This window comes from Macrobrachium nipponense, chromosome 6 (assembly GCF_015104395.2).
Source record: "Macrobrachium nipponense isolate FS-2020 chromosome 6, ASM1510439v2, whole genome shotgun sequence".
NCBI lineage: Eukaryota > Metazoa > Arthropoda > Malacostraca > Decapoda > Palaemonidae > Macrobrachium > Macrobrachium nipponense.
Window position 1 is genome coordinate 94391354 of NC_061108.1, and position 7500 is coordinate 94398853.

A 7500-nucleotide genomic window follows, 5' to 3' on the forward strand; every position below is an offset into this window, starting at 1 on the left:
GGGAAACTTGGAGAAGAACCGGAGGAGCACTTCATATTAAGCATATTGAAGATCTCGTAAGCAGGAGTGGAGACACTGAAGATTAACTTTTTAGTTACATTGTTTCTATTAGTCGCTAGATTTCGCTTTATTTTCAAATGATGCGGAAGGGAAAGTAAAAAAGAAATTAATGGATTTTGAACTTGATAGCTTAAAATAAGTGAGAACGGGGTGAGGGTTATTAAAACGGAAATCAAGTTGTGTTACGACGAGCAGAAATGAGGCGACTGGGTGGGAGTGGAAAGAAATTTTATGCTCACAACAAGTACTTCCTCTCATCTGACCAAAATGGAGTATCATCGTTACCTTACTTTCCATTTACTCTTGCGCTGAAGTTTCTTGATGGAGTTGGATATAATTAAGATATTTCTACACCTCCCTAATCATGATTATCATTTTGCAGGAGCTGAACCTTATTCATTTGGGACGAACCTACAGAGGCGGTTGCCTTCAAATTCAAGCTTACAACATGACGTTTATTTGAAAGAAATTACGGAAATATAGAAAGAAGAGAAATAGGTCAGTTAAAGATAAATTGCAGTAATGCATTGCATCACCGCTTGATCATTTGAGGTTATGATTGCAAACACCCTCTTGGGCCTGGTTCCTTGAGAGGCCGTATTTTTTATATAATCTATTAATTAATTAACTTTTTCATCTGAATGTTTGCTTTTGATAATGCGTGCTAGAGCTGTTATGTTAATCATGTCAGATTTATCAGGCTCTGTGTCCCCGTTGTCAATGTGGAAAGGTAATGCGTTTAAATCTATCGACCGTGATGATATCTTCTGTAGCGTTGCTCATTATAATTGCCTTTCTCTTATCATGATAACCTACTTTAGCGTAGTAATTCAGAGATGAACTGGTCACACTGAAGACTGCCATTGAGTAGCTCTTCATCTCTGGTCTTTCTTTCCTTTCCTTGGCATGTTTGCATAGGCATTGAATTTAGTCTTTTTGAAAATTGTGGATTTGTTATTATCCAGTGTTTGGTCTTTGTTCAAATGATACTGAAGAGGAAATTCACGTCTTGAAGAAGCCAGCCACTCTTCATAGATAAAAAAAATGATAGGTTTGTGAGAGATTCAGGTCATACTTTTATTTGGAGAGAATTCACGTTTCCTTTTTATGTGCTCTTATCCATACTTATTCCTTTTAAATTCCCTTGGCTTGTTTGTTTTTGAAGGTTGCTCCACAGGTTGTTTGATGGTTTTTCGTTATTTATCGTAAATGGTAGGGATTTGGATGATTACATGCTCCATTTTCCTTCGGTTGTATTCGTCTTTCATGCTGTCACGATATTCTGTTATTTGTTACGCGCTGCCAGATTCCATCCTGTTCATTGTTGATGGACGTCCAGCTGCTGCAGTGGATGAATGCCTTGTTAACGTAGGCGGCAATGACCGGTCACTTACAGGTCTTGATAGAATAATCATTTGCGGTTTTGCATCCTCCAACATTTGTGTGCTTATGGTTCTGCAAAAACCGGTAAATGGCTTCCCTCTTCCTGTGCACAGACAATGAGGAAACTGAAACATTTGTCGGCCATGAAACTTAATAAAAAATTTTCACGGAAAACTGACAAAAGATTGCTTACGATGAATATATTCTATAATATAAAATATAATATATATATATAATATAATATATATTAATAATACTATATATATCTTCGACTACAGCTGCTACGAAAGACAAATTTTGGGTTGTGTTTAGTTAAAATTTTCTTCCACAGCCGCCATATCAATAGGAATTAGAGAGGAGATCAGATTACTATACTGTTTATCTGGCATATATATATATATATATATATATATATATATATATCAAAAAAAATATATTAATATCTATATATATACATATACACACTTACTATTTATATGAAAACTAAATAATTTGATATTATTCTCAGACACACACATATATACATACATATATACATACATACATACACACTTCTATTTATATGAAAACTAAAACATAATTTGGATATTTATTTCTCAAGAACCACACACATACTATAGATTATTACATAGATACATACATTACCATAACATACATACATTTAATAATATAATAATTATAAATATACTAGATATATAGGATATATAGATATGGATAGTATAAGTGTTATATATATGTATTATATTATATAATATTATTAAAAATCTAAATAATTTAAATTAAAATAAAATTCAGAAAATTTCTAATATATTTAATATATATATGTAGAATACTTTTATTTATAGAAAACTAACATAATTTGATAATTATTCGCAAACTGAGAACAGATTTGTAAATGGGAATCAATGAAGCGAAAGAAAGATACGTTAGGTGACTAGTTTAATGACAGAAATCTAGTTAACCAGGATCAGAACAGACAATAGAAAATAAATACTATTTTTTTTCAAAGGAAAATATTTATCCAGGCTGTTTTAAATCTAAGTAAAGACTGAAATAGTATGCAAAGATCTTGTTTATATCATAAACAATGGAATATGAATATTGTAACATTATACCAATATGTTTATCTTTCATTTTAAAAGAGAGAGAGAGAGAGAGAGAGAGAGAGAGAGAGAGAGAGAGAGAGAGGAATTTTGACAAGAACCTGCGCCCACAAGAGAGAGAGAGAGAGAGAGAGAGAGAGAGAGAGAGAGAGGAAAGAATCCGTGTGGGTATAGGACAAACAAGAGTCAAAATAAAAGGAGGGAAATTGGATGGCTGTAGAGGGTCGACATCCCCTCCGGCAATGGACCTGGAATCATGGCAGCGCACGAGACCTGATTTGTTAGCCTACCACAGACCATTTCTTTTCTTTTCTGCTCTGTTTTCCTTGACCTCTTTCATTTACCTATTTAAAGTTTTGTTTTTTGAAAACATTCTTTCAGCTCTTATAAATATCTGATATGATTTTCCATTGTAATCGAAAGCAACATTTAGGAACGTTAAAAACTTAACACATATTGTGGCGATAAATGTCGTCTCTTTGTATTTCATATTAGTGGGTAAACTTCTGTGTATTCCTGCCTAATAGTTGGGGACAAGTAGAGGGATTAGGGATTTTATATAAGCGTATACACGCGCACACACACACACTGACATACCACATTCATACATACATACGAACACATACACACATATATATATATATATATATATATATATATATATATATATATAATATAAAGACAAAATCCTCGCAGGAGAGAGAAACGACGGAGCTCTGCAAGGCCTTTCGACTTCTTTTCTTTTACTGTAAAGGACAAAAAGTCGAAAGGCCTTGCAGTAAACCATCGTTTGTCTTTCCTTCGTGGATTTTGTCCCTATTTATATATTCATCACATTCCACATTTTCGTGATTCAGTTACACACAGACACACACACACACGCATAATATATATATATATATATATATATATATATATATATATATATATATATATATATATATATATTATATATACATTCTGTAAACAGTTATCTAACTCAGACTCAACGAAGACACGAAATTGTATGAGTCAGTATTATATCTAATTGTTCTGATCTATACATGTCGATGAACTGTACTATACATTAATGATATACAAAATGACTGTTTCGCAAACCCGACTCCCCCCCCCCCCCCCCCCCTCCCCCCCCCCCCCCCCCCCCCCCCCCACCCCCCCCCCCCCCCCCCCCCCCCCCCCACCCCCCCCCCCCCCCCCCGGCCAGCCTACCCCTAACCCCCCCCCCCCCCCCCCCCCCCCAACCAGAGCAGAGTTGATTTGTGATCCCGTTAAAATTTAAGAAAAACATTTGCCTTACCGGGGATGCGTACTGACATTCGCCAAAGAAACTGAAATAATGGTAAATGGTAAATTATAGATAAAATATTACCTTAGTAATTTATAATACTCAGTTTAATAAGAAAACATCATTTACCATTTATTGTCCTTAGGATCACATCGAGGTGCAAGTGGCCCTCGTGTGTGAATTGTAGCCTAACCGCTGGTCTTTATTGGCTGAGTATCAATAATGTAAGCTTTCTCGGGAAGAGAATTCTTCCTCAGTGAAGTTATTTACTTGGACGCTCTTCGCTTCCGTTACCTTGTGGGATGGCTTTTTAGTCTCGTGTGTAAAAACGCATGCTATTTCGCAGAAGTGTAAATAACTGAATGTTATTAAAGCACACGCACGCCTCAGTGGCGTGGTTGGTATGGTGTTGGCGTCCCACCTCGGTGGTCGCGAGTTCGATTCTCGGCCATTCTATTGAGGAGTGAGAGGTGTGTATTTCTGGTGATGGAAGTTCACTCTCGACGTGGTTCGGAAGTCACGTAAAGCCATTGGTCCCGTTGCTGAATAACCGGTGGTTCCATGCAACGTAAAAACACCATAAAACAAACAATAAAACACACACACACACACACACACATATATATATATATACATATATATATATATATATATATATGTATGTATATATATGTATATATATGAATTTTATGTATGCGTATTTTATATATATATATATATATATATATATATATATGTATATGTAATATATATATATATATATATATATATATATATATATATATATTATATATATATATATACCTACATACATTAAGCTACAAATGTCCTTTAATATCCAATTCGCTCTACCTCGGAATTAATATATTTCCATATATGTTATCCGAAGGGGGATTTTTATAGCTGATAATAATTTCGACCTCTCGTGGATTCGAACCAACGCACAAGGAATTACCGACTCGGTCACTGAAGTCCTGATTTCTCTTCTGCGCGCTGGTTCGATTTCACGAGAGGACGAAATTATTATCAACTAAAAAAATCCCCTTCGGTTAACATACATGAAAATACGTTAATCCCGAGGTAGACCGCATTGTATATTAAAGGACATTGTAGATTAATGCATATATATATATATATATAGTATATATATATATAATATATATATATATATATGTATATATATATATAGTATGTGATAGAAATTCATAGATATATATGAGTTTATGTGTGTGAGAGTGTGTGTACAAACTAACCGAAGATAACTACTTCCAAAGTAACGGTTTTTGAATGAAGGAAATAATCTAATAAAGGTGATGAATATTATTAACTAATAAAAATGAATCATTTTAGCTGTTTCCTTAAGGAAATGGGAAAGACAATCATAACGAAATGATAATGAAAACAAAAACTAAATGAGACGACACATTTCTTTTCCACATTCCACTTCCAGAATGAACCTTCCGTTGATATTTCTTTATAAAAAGAAAATGACTTAACAAGGAAAAGACAAGATGAGCAAAATAAGAAATTTTCTTTATAGAATTTTTTCCTTTGGTAATAGCAATATCATGAAGATCTCTCAAAATAAGGAAAAAAGTCCCCATTCGATAACAACGTCAGCAGTCCATCTTGAAAAGAAATTTAATTGGACATGAATTTTCAAGAAATGTCTTTGGCGAGTGCTGGCTTTAATGAGAAATTTCACAGATATCATCTCGAAAAGTTTGTCCATTAAGCTTAGTTTCCTCTTCATCAGGCAACTTCTTCGTCCCTGTACAGAAAACTCCGAGACTTGACTTTTTTCTCCAGATCAGCAGGATCCGACTGCGATAAGAAATCCTCCAGATTCTCTTTTTGGTAAGATTATGTTCCAGTTAAGGAGGAACATAAAATTACACACACACACCGAGACACGTGTATATATAATATATATATATATATATATATATATACACGGACACACACATACATATATATATATATATATATATATATATATATATATATATATATGTATATATATATATATATGTATATTTCCCGTGATCGGGTCGCCAACGCGACTTCGTTCTACTATGCCGGCTGTGGGTTCGAATCCTACGAACGTCAGAATTTTTGAGACTTTTTAGTGGCAAAAGTATCTAAAAACGCTGAGAATGCGAGAAGTTAAGAGGGCATTGTGGTTATTACATTTACACCCACACACACACACACACTCATATATATACGTATATATATATATATATAGTATATATAGTATATATATATATATATATATGTGTATATATATATATATATATATATATACATACATAATATATATATATATTATATATATATATATATATATATATATATATATATATATATATATATAGCCTATCATCTTCGTTCCTTTCCTCATAACATTGCTATTTCAAATGATAACAGCCGTCTTCTCACATGTACTAACCTTTTACCACTGCTTTGTATTTCAGTATTTTACATGCAAAATATTTGCCTTTAAAGCAGCGGCCTTTCTTTTGTTATTTCACTTTCAGCATTCATACTTAATATCCATAAAGGAGAACTGACTCAGTAATCCCTTTATACATTCCAGCTTGGCTTACATAGTCACTACTCCTATACTCAGGATATACTGGACATATCCTATTACCGTACTCAGTTCACCAGTTCTTGACTCCCCGTCTCAGGTCATTCTATCATCATCCTTCTCATTAACTCCTAGATACGCGTTTAAATCAACTGTTTACTTCCTTTTACCACCAACAGTAACATTCATTGCATCATCTTCCAGTTTCCATTTACCATGACAACCTTAGCCTTCCTCACATTCCCTTTCAATTTTCTCCTCTAGAGGCTCAAATTTTTCAGTGGTTTCACCAGTTTCTCTTCACTGTCTTCAGTTAATGCTGTATTTTGTATTTTCATTTTCAGTCCCACAGCTTTGCACCTGTATCTATTGTCCATTCCCTTAACTTCCTGTATTACTTTGTCTAAGAACGTAATATACAACCGTATTGCATAACTCATCTACATCACAGATCCATTTCTTTACTGAAGCAGTACTTATCCAATCATTAATCCTTACGTATACATTGACTGCAGTGTCAAAACCTCAAACTGATCTCAAGTAATATTCTTTGGATCATACATTTCAGTATCTACACTGCATCTCCGTCAATATTTTACTAAACTCCTTATAGGTTACATATACTGAATACAACGTTTACCTTTAATCTCAAACTCTACATACCAGATTATTTGATCCGCAGACCCTCTTCCTTTCCCTGTCTAATCCTACACTGCTCATCCCATAACATTTATTCTGCTGACTGTCTTGCTTTCTCAGTTATACTATACATATTCTCCAGTTCACTAATCAGTGTTAAGCCTGTATAATTCTTATTTTCTCTCTCTGGATCGGTACGAGTTATTCTTATTCCCCATTTCTTTAGTACCTCTCCCTCATCCAGTTACTCCTTTCAATCTTTGGTCAGCCATTCAGTCAAAGTTTCTCGGCGGTGCCTTGTCATTGCATTAGGAATTCATTCAACTTCTTGTGCCATTGAATTGTTCTTTATTTTAATTTCGGGGACCATTTTCTATCCTCCACCTTTAATAACTCTTCAAAGCACTTTCTCTCTATCCACACAGGACAGGGCTTTG